This window comes from Oncorhynchus nerka, linkage group LG20 (genome assembly GCF_034236695.1).
Source record: "Oncorhynchus nerka isolate Pitt River linkage group LG20, Oner_Uvic_2.0, whole genome shotgun sequence".
NCBI lineage: Eukaryota > Metazoa > Chordata > Actinopteri > Salmoniformes > Salmonidae > Oncorhynchus > Oncorhynchus nerka.
Genome location: NC_088415.1, coordinates 45889946 through 45906970, shown reverse-complemented (window position 1 = coordinate 45906970; position 17025 = coordinate 45889946). Strand labels below are relative to the sequence as shown.

Genomic DNA, 17025 nt, shown 5'->3' with positions numbered 1-17025 from the left:
TATGATTGGTCATCGCCCAGCGGTCGCCGCTGGTGATTTGCATAAAGTTGGAAAAAGTTTGTCCCCAGCCCCCTCCGTGTTTCACCACGCAGCATCTTGTGCTAGTGTACATGGGTCATAAGACACAGTATTGCAGTGCTTGAGGCATCACTACAGACCTGTGTTCGATTCCAGGCTGTGTCATAACCGGCCGTGACCAGGAGTCCCATGCGGCGTTGCACAATTGGCCAGCTCCGTCCGTGTTAGGGGAAGGTTTGACCCGTGCGGCTTTACTTGGCTCATCGCTTTCTAATGACTCCTTGTGGCAGGCCGGGCTCCTGCAAGCTGCCTACAGTTTCAGTTGAAAGGTATTTCCTCCGACACATTGGTGCGGCTGGCTTCCGGGTTAAGTGGGCAGGTGTGAAAGAGCGCGGTTTGGCAGGTCATGTTTTGGAGAATGCATGACTCGACCTTCGCCTCTCCCGAGCACGTTGGGGAGTTGCAGCGATGAAACAAGATTGTACCAAAAAAGATTATACCAAAAAATTACACATGTAGGAGCACACAAAGAAATTTAGGAGCACAAATAAAAATATTTGAGGTAATAAGCTGTTTCTTTGGAGTAATGGTGCAAGCATAATGAACATGAATAATATGCTCAGTGTATTCTCCATGGAACTCAGGGGCTGCGGTACAGTGAAGTAATCATTTCAAACAATTATCATCTCTAAAATAAAATGCCAGGTCGCACAGCAAAATATTTAAGTGCATATGCGAGTAAAATGGTCGCACTGTAGAGACTTGACTAGTTTGTTACTGTAAGCTATATGTAAACAAAAATATCAATTAGCCTAAACATCAGTATTAGCGCCAAGTGTGCTTGTGAATAGTGAAAATCAGCACAAAAGCAATAATGGCATTATAATGAATATACTAGTCGAAATGTCAGTGGTCAAAAATAGTCTATTGTCAGTTATTTGTGGCCTCGCTCCTGCTTACAGTATGGTGTGCGTCTTCACTCAACCGTTGGATTTCATTTAGCTGTTATCCCTTTTCGACACAAATCTTTGTCACTTTCACTTGATTTCTACACTTGCCACAAACAAGTTGCTTGCAGCTGCAACAGGTGTTGTGGGTTCTGTTCTGAGTGCATCTGCCCACCTGGGAGTTTCTCCTCCCCGGAAGCTGTGCGCAATGGCTTGGTTGCTACCTTGACACTCATATGTCTCTCACGTAGCCCTTGTGCCAGACTCATGATGAAGTCTCTTCTGTTCATTGTGTTGTTCATGCACTGCTTGAACAACACGTGCGCATTGATAGCGGCCAATTCAAGCATGTTGTACTGTAGAGCACAGCAACAGGCGAGCGGCGAGTTCCTCCTTTCACGAGTACAGCTGTGCCATTTGATCCGAAACGCACTCGTTCACCTGCCGCCCAATATGGATCCTTTCCCAGATATGTAAAGCTTTTCCGCATGAATAAGAATAATAATCATCAGAGATGTCATGGTCCCTTTCTTCCCCGCCATCTGAGTTGTTTTCATTCAGATCTTGTCCCAACGTTGACACAGCATGTGCATCCATTCGTCTTAGTCTTGTAAATTACGCACGCTCTCACTGTGTAGCCTACTCCAAGTAATAAGACTGCTTCGATTCAGTGGACTGATATACAGTGCATTCGCAAAGTACTTAGACCCCTTCCCCTGTTCCACATTTTGTTATGTTACAGCCTTGTTCTAAAATGGAGTAAATACAACAACAACAATCATCTTCAATCTACACACAATATCCTTTAATGACAAAGCGAAAAACACGTTTTTAGAATGTTGTGTAGATGGATATACAAGAAAAGAAAAGAAATACCTTATTTACATAAGTATTCAGACCCTTTGCTATGAGACTCGAAATTGAGCTCAGGTGCATCCTGTTTCCATTGATCATCCTTGAGTGTTTTCTACAACTTGATTGGAGTCCACCTGTGGTAAATTCAATTGGTTGGACATGATTTGGAAAGGCACACACCTGTCTATATAAGGTCCCACAGTTGACAGTGCATGGAAACCAAGCCATGAGGTTGAAGGAATTGTCCTTTGCGCTCCAAGACAGTAATGTGTCGAGGCATAGATCTCGGGAAGGGTACCAAGACATTTCTGCAGCATTGACCACAGTGGCCTCTGTCACGAACCGGCTCAAAGCCCGTAACAAAGGGAGACAACGTGGAGATAATGAGTAGAAAGATATATATTTATTAACTAAAGCAAATAAATATAATATACAATGGTGTGTGTAATCAGTAATCAGTAGTGTAAGTGAGTGTTTTGCATGCGTGAATGTGATAATGCAGGGTGATGAAAGGTGCCAAAGCAAACAAACAAATAAACGGCCATCAAGAACCACAACACAATCTACAGAGGGTGTCTGCATGGAGAGAGTCTCCTCCATGAATGGGGAAGTGGTGTATTTATCCTGGGAGACACCGGGCCCAGGTGTTTCCCATGTAGCTGACGACCCTCCCAACTCCGCCCACCAGCATCCTAATAAGGAAATAACAGAGAGAATACGGCAGACAGAGTGGGAGGGTCGTCACATCCCCCCCCATAAAACCGGGGACCAACAAGGACCCCGGAACAAAATACCAGTCTCTAAGTTCCAAATTTACACAGCTTCTGCGCCACAAATTGATGAGGGTTTACGTTTTCACACTTACAATTTGCCCCAGCCAACCTCCTCCCCAGACCTCAGCGACCTTCGCACAGGAAGCAACATTTAAGAGGAAAGAAGAAAACAAGACCAGGAGGGAGCATACAGGACAGAGAGAACATGACAATACGAAACAATGGTCAGTCACGTAAACATTAGGAACAGGGCGCACGAGAGAGCGCATCAGCAATCACGTTTTCAGTCCCCCGGATGTGCCTCACATCGAGATGGAATGATTGTAAAAATAAACACCATCGCATTATCCTCTGGTTTGGACACATCATGGACCTCAAAAAGTGAGGGGTTATGGTCGGTGTAGACCACAATAGGTACTACCCCCGACCCGACATACACTTCGAAGTGTTGTAGTGCCCAAATTAATGCTAGCGCTTCCTTTTCAATAACCGAATAGTTCAACTGATAATCGTTAAACTTTTTGGAAAAAAAACTAACAGGCCTCTCAATCCCAGACACATCTGCTTGCAGCAAAACTGCACCTGCCCCCACATGACTAGCATCCACCTGCAAGGTAAATGACAAATCCATGCGAGGAGCAGCCAGCACTGGAGTTGAGGTAAGCAACCTCTTTGCCTCTTCAAAAGCGTGTTGACAACGAGTAGACCAAACATAAACAGCCTTAGCTTTCAGCATATCTGTCAAGGGAGCGACCACAGTAGAGAAGTTATTACAAAAACTACGGTAATAACCAATCATGCCCAAGAAACGCATCAGTTCCTTTTTAGTAGTTGGTGGTGGAAAAGCATCAATAGCCACCACTTTAGCCCGAACAGGACGCACTTCACCCTGCCCAACCATTTTTCCAAGGTATGTAACGGTCGCCTGAGCAAACTCACATTTTGCCAGATTGATTGTGAGGCGACCCGCAGCCAGACGTTCGAACAAGGCTTGAATACGGGACAGATGTTCTTCCCAAGTATCTGCATAGATCACTACATCGTCCAAATAAACAGCGCACCCGGTCAGACCGGCGACAACCCTGTTCATAAGTCGCTGAAAAGTGGCAGGTGCATTGCGCAGACCGAAACTCATAACTGAATACGAGTACAGACCAAAGGGTGTAATAAAGGCAGAGATTTCACGTGCCTACTCGTCAGTGGCACCTGCCAATAGCCTTTTAACAGGTCAAATTTCACAAACTTAGCTGCACCGACTTGATCAACACAGTCCTCCATCCGAGGAAGAGGAAATGAATCTGGTTTTGTGACACTGTTTACCTTACGGTAGTCCGTACAAAACGGTTTGTTCCATCACGTTTACTGACCAAGATACAGGAGAAGCCCAACTGGAGAAAGAAGGCTCTGCTATCTTACTCTCCAGCATGTACTTGACCTCAGCATCCAGACAACGTAGTTTCTCTGAAGAAACTCTATAGAAGCGCTGACGAATGGGGTCAGCACCTCCAATGTCAATATCATGTTCTATTAAGTTTGTACGTGTAGGTGTATCAGAAAACAAACCTGGAAATCTCTGAATCAGACCAACTATCTCTTTCCGCCCATCAACAGGTAGGTGAGTGAGAAGACAGTCTAAAATATCCAGTGTTTCTGAATTTTTCAATCTACCCTGCAATATACAATCGTCAGGACCAGGAACATCTTCCTCCTCATGCACAGATCTAGCACGACAAGAACCCAAGGAAACAACGGTATCAGCCAAAAGAACAGGTTTACCGTCCTCTGTAGAATCCCACTGTTCAGTCTCAGAGGAACGTGCATAATAGGGTTTTAACAGATTTACATGGCACAGCTGGTGTGCTTTCCTCCGTTCTGGAGTGGCAACTAGATAATTTTGCTCAGTGCACTGGCGCACCACTGTATATGGACCTTGAAACTTGGCTTGAAAAGGAGAACCAACAATTGGCAGCAGAGCAAGAACCTGGTCACCTGGACTAAAGTGACGAGGCTCAGTTCGGCGATCAAATATGCCCTTCATCCTCTCCTGTGAAGATGATAACTTCTCTTTAGCCATTTCACAAGCGGCATACAGCCGTCGCCGGAAATCACACACATACGATAACAGGGACTGAGGAGGCTCGGGAGACTTCCAGTCATCCTGGGAGAACAGATAAAAGTCCACGCACCCTATGTCCAAACACAAGGTCATTTGGACTGAAACCTGTGCTCTCCTGTGAAACTTCCCTAGCAGCTAACAGTAACCAAGGCAACCCCTCCTCCCAATCCTTATCCATCTCAGTACAATAAGCTCTCAACAAAGACTTTAGTGTTTGATGGAAACGTTCAGTGCTCCTTGACTTTGCGCGTGATAGGCGCTAGACAAATTGTGTTTAATATGGAGCTGTTGAAGAACCTGACCAAACAGATTAGAGGTAAAATTAGATCCTTGATCACTCTGAATGACCTTAGGGATTCCAAACAATGAGAGAAACTGAGTCAAAGCTTTTAACACCGATTTAGTCGTGATAGATCGGAGAGGATAGGCAGCAGGAAACCTAGTGGTCTGACACATCACAGTGAACAGGTAACTACTACCCTTTTTAGAACGAGGCAGAGGACCCACACAGTCAATAATCAGATACTCAAAAGGTTGGCTGAGTACAGGAATAGGAAACAATGGTACTGGTTTAATAGCTTGATTAGGCTTACCAGTTAATTGACAGGTGTGACAAGTTTTGATAAAATCAGAAACATCCCTCTTTAATCTAGGCCAAAGAAATGTCTTAATATGCGATTGTAGGTTTTCCTCACCCCCATATGTCCAGCCACGTCGCTGTGAGAAGTTTCCAACACCAACTTACGAAGCTTAACTGGTACAACAACCTGACTAATTGCCTCCCCAGAAAAACACTATCATGAGACACCCACTTTCTCATCAGGACATCCTCTTGGAGAAAATAGCCATGGGCGACATCTCCCAACTGTTCTATAGGCACAATTTGATCACGCAACTCTTCCAACGTGGGGTCATCCCGTTGCGCATTGATTAGATCTGAGCGGGTTACAGATAACGGGATAACAGGGAAAACAGTGACATACTTTGTATTATTATCATTAGTCGGCGCAGTGACCAGTTCGCCACGGCTCATAGAACGTGTCACTGCACACGCAGAGAACACCTCTGGGAAACTCTGTACACTCATCAGGAATCCCAACAAATGACGGCTTAGTGGAAACCACTAGAGATGGAAACACGACAGGCCATACACGCTCACCAGCCAAGTTATTCCCAAGGATAACATCGATACCCTCAATAGGCAACGAAGGACGCACACCCACAACAACTTCACCCTTCACCAGCCCACAATCCAACATCAGTTTATGCAATGGAACTGACAGAGTGTTCAAACCTATTCCCCTAATTAGAACACTATTCCCGAATCAGTCTCAGCAGAAAAGGGTAACACAGACTCCAACACAAATGATTCAGAGGCACCTGTGTCTCTCAGGATCTTCACTGGCACTAGGTCTTTACTTCCTAACATAGACACAAAACCTTCTGTAATGAAAGGTAAATAGTCTGGATCAATATGGACTTTCACATTCTCCTGGGCCTGAGGAAATGAGTTATGAATGAACTGATGTGGAACAGGTGCAGCTAATGCAGTAGGCTTAGATTTAGCGTAAGCACCCTTTGACCTGAGAAGTGGACATTCGTTTTTCCAATGCCCTGAACCTTGACAGTAGTGACACTCCTGCCCAAAGTCAGCTTTACCATGGGAGTCAGGTTCAACCCTAGTTGAATAGAACTCTGCCCGAGAACCAAAGTATCTCGGTGAGCGAAGCCCAAATCTATCCGAACGCCCCCACTCTTTCCGAATACGGGGTTCTGCAAAGACACTTTTGTGAGTCAACACATACTCGTCTGCCAAAACTGCAGCTTCAGCAACATTCTTTACTTTCTGTTCATTAATATACGTGGCAATACGATCAGGAATTGTGTCCTTAAATTGCTCTAACATAATCAGATCACACAGCCCTTGGAAAGTCACAACTGCAGAGGCGGAACACCAGCGATTAAACTGTAAAGACAACTGTCGCGCAAACTCAACATGAGTCTGGTTATCATCCCTTTTTAAAGTTCTAAATCGTTGGCGGTAAGCCTCAGGGACCAATTCATAAATCTGTAACACAGCTGTTTTAACTTTATCATAACTGGCACTATCGTGTACACTAAGAGCTGAATATGCTTCCTGCGCTTTACCAGTCAGCACACACTGCAACATTAAAGTGCGGTCAGAATCAGGCCAACTCCTAGCGTCAGCAACCCGCTCAAACAACGAAAAGAATGTCTCGGGGTCCCTTTCATTAAACCGAGGCAATAACCGTAAGTTCCCAACAATATCAAATGTCTCTGGGGCACGACCAAAAGCGGAACTACCCTAGGTAAATCTGGGACACCTTCCCAAAACAAACTCTCCCCTGAGATCTTTCCTTCCCTAACCAAATCTATACGTTCTTGTTGCAACTTGATTTTAGCACGCTCCATATCTTGTTTAAATGCCAATTCCTTTTCATATTTTACACGATCATGCTCTAGCTTCTCACGATCATGCTCTAGCTGTAACAAAAGCAGTTCTTTCTGCTGTTCAAAAAGAAGGCTACTAGGACTAACCGATGGAATGGCCATTGTAACGTTATGGGAGACGACAAATCCTCAGCAGAGGCTGGCCCGGTGGTAACTTCTAGAATACCACTCTCCATCAGATTGGCCTTCAATATCAACCTAATAGAATTCTTTAGACGTTTATCACTAATCTCAACCTTGTAGTGTTCCGCGACCTTCAACAGCTGTTCTTTAGTACCTAAATCTAACAATTCCTCTGATGGAGAGCGAATGAACTTATCTACATAAGACGCCATAATCACACAAAAAAAAAAAAATTCTGGCTCTTCCCTTCTGCTGAGCACACCAGACCACAACCCGAGAATTATAATCACCCTGAGTACCACAGAAGAGAGATGGATACGGAGCTTCCCCAAAACCTACAATAACTCAACCCTAGTCTTCGTGCAGATTTGCGGTGGGAATTTACGCACTGTAGCCTGCTGGCAAGGAAATAGAACTCCCCAGCATGCTGGAAAAATTCCACCAAGCCACGGATGTGCCCCGAGACAACTGCTCAGTCCACAGACACCACACAAAAATAACAAACATTAACCATGCCCAACATATTCCAAAAAATGAAACACGTCGCTAAACCTATCAGGGGAAAAAGGCTATAGCTCCGGGTAGCAAGTTTCACTACCCTACCCAAATCTCCCACCGAGGTACACAGACTACTCACCTCAGACTGATGTCCCAACAGAAAGTAGAACAAGAGTTCAGGCTAGGCAGGGCCTGGAAACTAACCATTATAGTCTCTCCAACACAGCACACAAACCAAACAACAAAAGGCAACCAATACTGGGTCTATCAAACTCAAACAAAATATGCAAACCAAACACGTACCTCCACGGTCTCCCAAACCAATAGTTCAAATATCCCGGACGAGCCCCCACTTGTCACGAACCGGCTCAAAGCCCGTAACAAAGGGAGACAACGTGGAGATAATGAGTAGAAAGATATATATTTATTAACTAAAGCAAATAAATATAATATACAATGGTGTGTGTAATCAGTAATCAGTAGTGTAAGTGAGTGTTTTGCATGCGTGAATGTGATAATGCAGGGTGATGAAAGGTGCCAAAGCAAACAAACAAATAAACGGCCATCAAGAACCACAACACAATCTACAGAGGGTGTCTGCATGGAGAGAGTCTCCTCCATGAATGGGGAAGTGGTGTATTTATCCTGGGAGACACCGGGCCCAGGTGTTTCCCATGTAGCTGACGACCCTCCCAACTCCGCCCACCAGCATCCTAATAAGGAAATAACAGAGAGAATACGGCAGACAGAGTGGGAGGGTCGTCACACCTCCCTCATTCTTAAATGGAAGAAGTTTGAAACCACCACTAGAGTTGGCCGCCTGGCCAAACTGAGCAAAAATTGAAAAGTGGTGCATGCATATGTATTCACCCTCTTTGCTATGAAGCCCCTAAATAAGATCGGGTGCGACCAATTACCAGACTTCAGACTTCACATAATTAGTTACATAAAGTCCACCTGTGTGAAATCTAAGTGTCACATGATCTCAGTATATATACACCTGTTCTGAAAGGCCCCAAAGTCTGCAACACCACTAAGCAAGGGGCACCACCAAGCAAGCAGGCACCATCAAGCAAGCAGGCACCGACGGAGATCTCCAAACAGGTCAGGGACAAAGTTTTGGAGAAATACAGATCAGGGTTGGGCTAAAAAAAAATATCTGAAACTTTGAACATCCCACGGAGCACCATTAAATCCATTATTAAAAAGTTGAAAGAATATGGCACCACAACAAACCTAACAAGAGAGGGCCGCCCACCAAAACTCACAGACCAGGCAAGGAGGGCATTAATTAGAGGGGCAACAAAGAGACCAAAGATAACCCTGAAGGAGCTGCAAAGCTCCATAGTGGAGATTGGAGTATCTGTCCATAGGACCACTTTAAGCCGCACACTCCACAGAGCTGGGTTTTACGGAAGAGTGGCCAGAAAAAAGCCATTGCTTAAAGAAAATAATAGGCAAACAGATTTGGTGTTCACCAAAAGGCATGTGGGAGACTCCCCAAACATATGGAAGAAACTAAAATGGACCTTTTTGGCCATCAAGGAAAACGCTATGTCTGGCGCAAACCGAACACCTCTCATCACCCCGAGAACCTCATTTTTCATTGGTAGGGACTGGGAAACTGGTCGGAATTGAAGGAATGATGGATGGCACTAAATACATGGAAATTCTTGAGGGAAACCTGTTTGTCTTCCAGAGATTTGAGCCTGGGAGCCAGCAGGACAATGACCCTAAGCATACTGCTAAAGCAACACTTGAGTGGTTTTAAGAGGAAACATTTAAATGTCTTGGAATGGCCTCGTCAAAGCCCAGACCTCAATCCAATTGAGAATATTTGGTATGACTTAAAGATTACTGTACACCAGCGGAACCTATCCAACTTGAAGAGCTGGAGCAGTTTTGCCTTGAATAATGGGGAAAAATCCCAGTGGCTAGATGTGCCAAGCTTATAGAGACATACCCCAAGAGACTTGCAGTTGTAATTGCTGCAAAAGGTGGCTCTACAAAGTATTGACTTTGGGGGCGTGAATAGTAATGCATGCTCTTGTTTTTTTTGTCTTATTCCTTGTTTGTTTCATCCCAAAAAATATATTTTGCATCTTCAAAGTGGTAGGCATGTTGTGTAAATCAAATGATACAACCCCCCCCAAAAAAAATCTATTTTAATTCCAGGTTGTAAGGCAACAAAATAGGAAAAATGCCAAGGGGGGTGAATATTTTCGCAAGCCACTGTAGCTCCAGAGTTCCTCTGTGGAGATGGAAGAACCTTCCAGAAGGACAACCATCTCTGCAGCACTCCACCAATCAGGCCTTTATGGTAGATTGGCCAGACGGAAGCCACTCCTCAGTAAAAGAAGTAGAAGAATGGGAGAAACTCAGTCGAAGAATGGGAGAAACTCTCCAAATACAGGTGCGCCAAGCTTGTAGCGTCACACCCAAGAAGACATGAGGCTGTAATCGCTGCCAAAGGTGCTTCAACAAAGTAAAGGGTCTAAATATAATATTTCTGCGGTTTTTTTGCAAACATTTCTTATACATGTTTTTGCTTTTACATCCTATTCTTCATTCACAATTCCTACATAATTATGTATTGTTCGTGTCCCCTCGCTTGTCAATTTACCCATTCTCCCCCATCATACATCACTTCATTTATTTAACCTGTTATATGTGTGCAATCAGATTCGGTTTAGGTTCCGTTTTTGGGCAATTATCGAGGTGATTACCAACTGGGCATGGCACTATCGGGAGAAAGAGAAACTGAGGGACAACTGGGTAAACCATTCAAAAAATGACATGGTTATAACTCCAGTTCTGTTTGTGGTATGAAGACTCTAACAACACAGTGTGTTACATAGACTTTTTCAGGAAAAGTCAGGGCGAGGGAGACATGACTTTAAAAATGGTCATTAACATTTAAATGAGTTTGGATTTATTATGATGCTCTCTGCCTGTCTAGTGTTTATTTAAACAATCACTAAGAAATCCTTTCATATTTTGTTTAGGAAGGTCATACAAAACATGATACAACACCATTTATTTCAAAAGAACACAATAGCATGTTTTGAGTTGTATTTATCTGTGCTTAGGCTATGGCTGCGGCATGCCAATGAAATCAACTTGTTCATTTAGTAGACATCACATTCCCTACCCTACCACAGTCAACACTTATTTTAGAGTAAGAATATAATGGAATATAACAGAATAAAATAGAAGGGATATTTTTTTCCCAAATGGTTATTGCTGATTGTTACCAGTAGCCTGCTCTCATGAGGAATGGTTATTCTAGGAAGAAGTTATATTTTGAAACCGAGACCATCTGCACAATATGTAGAGATTTTTTGGGGGACCAAATAGGTCAATTAGAAACGTAGGCATCTGCTCTTTCTAATCAGGTACGCAATCAAAACATCTGGCCTGCATCATGGATCTCTGTAGGATGATATGAAAGAAGTGCTGTTTGGTAAGCTTCCTTACCTTCTTTGTCAACGATTCATATTTGACAAATGATTAACATTGTCACCCATCCGACTGTTGTCAATTTAATCTTGTCTTCAAGCCACATCTATTATTATATGGGTGAAATTTGTTTCAATATAGTTTAGGTGTAGTTTGGATGGGCCGTTAGCTGTGCAGGGAACTGTTGTCTTACACTCAGAAAATACACTATCATCTTATTTGAGTATTTACAGTCTATCCACTTCTAGATCAATAAGTACATTTTTTGACTGATTACAATTGACATTTGGTGTCCTTAGGTTTCTTGTGACCTATTTTAACATAATACATGCATGGATGTATTATTTATTACAGAGTATTTACACAATTGAAATATCAACAGTCAGAATGACCGTCATGGCCATTCTAGTAGTTATGGAATGCCGGCGCCCTGTGTGTCAACGGCGAAAGCCCATCACATTACCCCGGAGTGGGAGATGTACCATGCTACAGACACGCCCCCTTTATGAGAGTCTCAATTGAGTATCTAGCCCTAAACGGTAGGGAGGCAGCGTCATGGTGCATTCGTAACCAAGTGGGAAGTGGGAATTTACCACATGCACCTGGGAAAAATCCACTTGGGAATCTCATCTATCCTCCTGGGCACCCACTTACATTTGACATTTGAGTAATTTAGCAGATTCGCTTATCCAGAGCGACTTACAGTGCATTAATCTTAAAATGGCTAGGTGGGACAACCACATCACAGGCGTAGTAAGTACACTTTTCCTCAAAGTAGCTATAAGCAAAGTCGGGGCTAGGGAGGGGGGAGAGTCAAGTGCAAGTGTTGGTTAGTATACGGTTGACGCAGCTTGTTAGCCAATCAGCATTTCTCAACGAGTTCAAATCACATGAAAGCATCCAACTGGTATTTATTACTTCACAACTGGTAAATTCCCACCTCACACATGGTTACAAACGCAGTATCAGAGTGGAAACTTGAAGCCCACCATAACAATACTGTCATGACAGATAATACCAGGAACATTGTGAATGGCGTTTCATTTTCCCGCTGTACCGAAACCGAACCATGACCCCAAAACCATAATAAGTACCTAACCGTGGGTTTGGGGAACTGTTACACCCCTATTCTTATCACTTTCCTGTTAGCTAGTCAACTACGGCTAACACAGCCACCTCAAACAGTGCAACCAGAATGACAGCAAAGTAGCTGCATTTGTTTGTTTATTAAGCTTTTTCTAGTGACATTATTTGCTACATTCACCTGGCATTGAAAATGTTCTCTCTCGTCAGGACAATGTTCAGAGAAGCCAGCCAACTGCACTCTTAACACGATCACTTCAAACTGTATCTGGTAAGACAAACTAGCTGCATTTAATTGAGTTTGACTTGTTTTTCTAGTGACATTTATTTAGTATACATCAATTAAAACGAATGCTGATTCATGATTTTAACTGGCTGAGAAAAGATGTCTGTCCCGACCTGACATGTTCATTCTCAATGGGACGGTGACTTCAATATTGAAACAATGTTGCAAATGTCAGAGAGACAGACAGCAGGTTTATACATTTCTCCACTGTTGAAAACCGATTGATAGTCTAAAAGAAAGGTGAGATGGTTAGTGTTGTTACAGGCATACAATAATAGGATTATTGTGGATAGTCAGATTAATATAATAGTTTGATTAAAACGGTCACATTTTCCTTAACAATCCAGTTTACACGGACACATTTGAAATCCGGCTACCTGATGGCACTCTGAGAAGTGCAGAAAATTGGCAATCAAAACCACGGCGAACATGTTGTTTTTGGGAAGCATATTTGATTCTGAGTTCAATCTTCTAAAGTTCGTATGTGAAAACTATTTTAAGATGCATACATTCAGTTGTTCCGAACTCACTTCAATCGCTCTAAAGAGGGAGGCTCTCGGCTGGTGCTAGGAGAGATCAAATACACAGCTGGAACGCCGATTTAAGATGCTAACATGTTCTAATAATTCAAAAGAATTCTCAGAAAACCATGTGTTTTAATCGACATATGATTACTTCGATTTTGACTCTACGCTGATTAAGATAAGCAGAGTAAGGTGTTTGCATGACTATTGCATAATCTGCCCCTGCCATAATCAGTTTAATATCGAATTATTAGTGTGCATGTAAACTTACTCGATGTTTAGATGCTTTTTACAGTGAAGATCAATTTTATAAATCGCCTGGCTGAGCTGATGAGGCAGTGAATGGAATAGTAAATAGGCATTCCGCTGTCATAGCCGGTTGTAACTTGTGGAATAAACAACAGCTCGAAACCTGTTTTAACACAGAAATAGCTGTGATCCTTAACGTGTGTGTTTTTAGTGTGTTAAGACGTCCCTGCTTGTAATCTCGCATCAAGTTTCACACAGAATTGTGACCCCTCACATTGGTTCTTACAGGTTCTTTCACCCAACAAGTCTCTTGAATGTGACGCGAAAATAAAATGTCAACGCTTCTGAGTACAAGTACTAATTCCAGTGGTGACTGAGTTTGTTGTTGGTTCAGGATGGGCTGCTAGAACAGATGTATGACCTCATCCTGGAGTACTTCCACTCTCAGGCCTTCTCTATTGGTTTCCCAGAGCTGGCCCTGCCCAGCATCATCCAGGTAATATCACCATCATACCTCGTCTCACCTCCCCACAGGATGGACACTTGTCTTTTTTATTTGACACCTTTGCTAAATGGTCAGCAGCTAGCCTCTCTACAGCATGCTCAAGGCTGCAACAAACATGACTTGGTTGTACTATATATGGCGAGGAGGCCAGTTAGAAACAGTGGGAGAAAGAGGAAGAGAGATTAAGATTTTAGTGTGGTTGCGTTGAGCTTTAATGTCTCCACCAGCGGCCCTGGCGACCGACCACTGAGCCCACTTCCTGTCAGAGACAGCAAGTTGTGGGTGGGAGGCGAGCTCCTTTCTATGAGCTCAGCCAACCGACCAACGAAGGCAGAATCTGCCCTTGCCAAAGCAAACAGTCACTGAAGTCCTCCTCTTCCTTTGCCCTCTTCCAGAATGGATTACTGAGTTCTTCTTGTACTCTAGTTTTTACTGTTGCTGCACACACACACACACACACTGGGCACGGAGTAGCAATGACACAGTCCAGGGGGAAAAGACAAGCACCAGACTAGATGATTATTTTCCTTTTTTTTCTCTTCCTTTTTTTCTTCCTCCCTCCCTCTTTCTTCTTCCTCCCTTCCTGTCCTCCACCGCTCCACAGCTGAAAGCCTTCCTGAAGGAATGCAAAGTGGCCAATTACTGCAGGCAGATCCGCCAGCTGCTGGAGAAGGTACAGGAGAACAGCGGCCACATCACAGCCCGGAGACAGAGGGCCGCCTTTGGAGTGGCCGACGCAACCGCCGTGGTGAGCTTGGCTGTGTGTAAGTGTGTGTGCCCTTCCCGCCAGCCCGTGAGCAAGTGAGCCTGTCGGTGCCAGGTCGTCTGGGCTGCTGTTCCAGTGCCCTCATTTCACCTCTTGCACACACACACTTTCCCCTCAGTCCCTCTGTCTGCTACCCCAAGTATATTGAAATGCACCTATATGAGATTCCAGCTTGAATTGGGGGGGGGGTTATCAGTAGTGATGTGCTGAAAAAATGTAGGCACTTACGTATCGCAATATTATACTGAACAAAAATATAAACATAAGATGCAACACATTCAATTTTTTTACTGAGTTACAGTTCATATAAGGAAATCCGTCAATTGAAATGAATTCATTAGGCCCTAACCTATGGATTTCACATGACTGGGCAGGGGAGCAGACATGCGTGTGCCAGGGAGGGCATGGGCCCACCCACTTTGGTGCCAGGTCAAGACAATCAGAATGAGTTTTTCCGGACAAAAGGGATTTGCTACAGACAAAGGAGAAATGCTCACTAACAGGAATGTAAACCAATTTGTGCACAAATTATGAGAGAAATAAGCTTTTTGTGCATAGAACATTTTGTGGATCTTTTATTTCAGGTCATGAAACATGGGACTAACACTTTACATGTTGCGTTTTTGTTCAGTATACAGTACCGGTCAAAAGTTTGGACACACTTACTCATTTAATGGTTTTTCTTTATTTAAAAAAAATAAATTACATTGTAGAATAATAGTGAAGACAGCACAACTATGAAATAACGCATATGGAATCATGTAGTAACCAAAAAAGGGTTAAACAAATCAACATATATTTTAGATTCTTCAAAGTAGCAACCTTTTACCTTGATGACAGCTTTCAACACTTGGCATTCTCTCAACCAGCCTCATGAGGAATGCTTTCCAACAGTCTTGAAGGAGTTCCCACATATGCTGAGCACCTGTTGGCTGCTTTTCCTTCACCCTGAGGTCCAGCTCATCCCAAACCATCTCAATTGGGTTGAGGTTGGGTGATTGTGGAGGCCAGGTCTTCTGATGCAGCACTCCACCACTCTCCTTCTTAGTCAAATAGCCCTTACACAGCCTGGAGGTGTGTTTTGGGTAATTTTCCTGTTGATAAACAAATGATAGTCCCACTAAGCGCAAACCAGATGGGATGGTTCAGCTATGCTGATTAAGTGTACCTTGAATTCTAAATAAATCACTGACAGTGTCACCAGCAAAAGCACCATCACACCTTTTCTTCCATGCTTCATGGTGGAAACCACACATGCAGAGATCATCTGTTCACCTACTCTGCGTCTCACAAAGACACAGGGGTTGGAACCAAAAATCTCAAATTTGGACTCAACAGACCAAAGGACAGATTTCCCCCGGTCTAATGTCCAATGCACGTGTTTCTTGGCCCAAGCAAGTCTCTTCTTATTATTGGTGTAGTTTAGTAGTGGTTGATTTGCAGCAATTCAACCATGAAGGCCTGATTCATGGAGTCTCCTCTGAACACTTGATGTTGAGATGTGTCTGTTACTTGAACTCTGTGAAGCATTTATTTGGGCTGCAATCTGAGGTGCAGTTAACTCTAAAGAACTTATCCTCTGCAGCAGAGGTAACTCTGGGTCTTCCTTTCCTGTGGCGTTCGTCATGAGAGCCAGTTTCATCATAGTGCTTGATGGTTTTTGCAACTGCACTTGAAGAAACATTCAAAGTTCTTGACATTTTCTGCATTGACTGACCTCTTAAAGTAGTGATGGACGGTAGTTTTCTCTGTTTATTTGAGCTGTTCTTGCCATAATATGGACTTGGTCTTTTACCAAACATAGCTATCTTCTGTATACCACCCTACCTTGTCACAACACAACTGGCTCAAACACATTAAATTCCACAAATTAACTTTGGACCATTCACCCCTGTTAATTGAAATGCATTCCAGGTGACTGCCTCATGAAGCTGGTTGAGAGAATGTCAAGCGTGTGCAAAGCCTTCATCAAGGCAAAGGGTGGCTACTTTGAAGAATATAAAATATATTTGGATTTGTTTAACACTTTTATGGTTACATGATTCCATATGTGTTATTTCATAGTTTAATGTCTTCACTATTATTCTACAATGTATAAAATAGTACAAAATAAAGAAAACGTTGAATGAGTGGCTGTGTCCAAACGTTTGACCTGTACTGTATATCGATACTTTGTGGCAAGTTAGCTTTAGCTTGCGCTAGTCAACTGTGCCTCTGCCAAGATTCCTGTATTTTCATCCTATAGCTTGTTCTGCATCTTCTTTTTAAATAGTCAGCACATTTATTTCCATGACTGATCAAAACTCGTTTCCTCATGTTCTCTCGTCTCTCTACAGCAGTACGTGTGCAAT

At 43.3% G+C, this 17025-nt stretch overlaps 1 pseudogene; it reads left to right on the top strand.

Annotated features, from left to right (window-relative positions):
- LOC115101917 (nucleolar complex protein 2 homolog) overlaps positions 1-17025 on the top strand; it is a 65928-nt pseudogene that overhangs the window by 37684 nt on the left and 11219 nt on the right.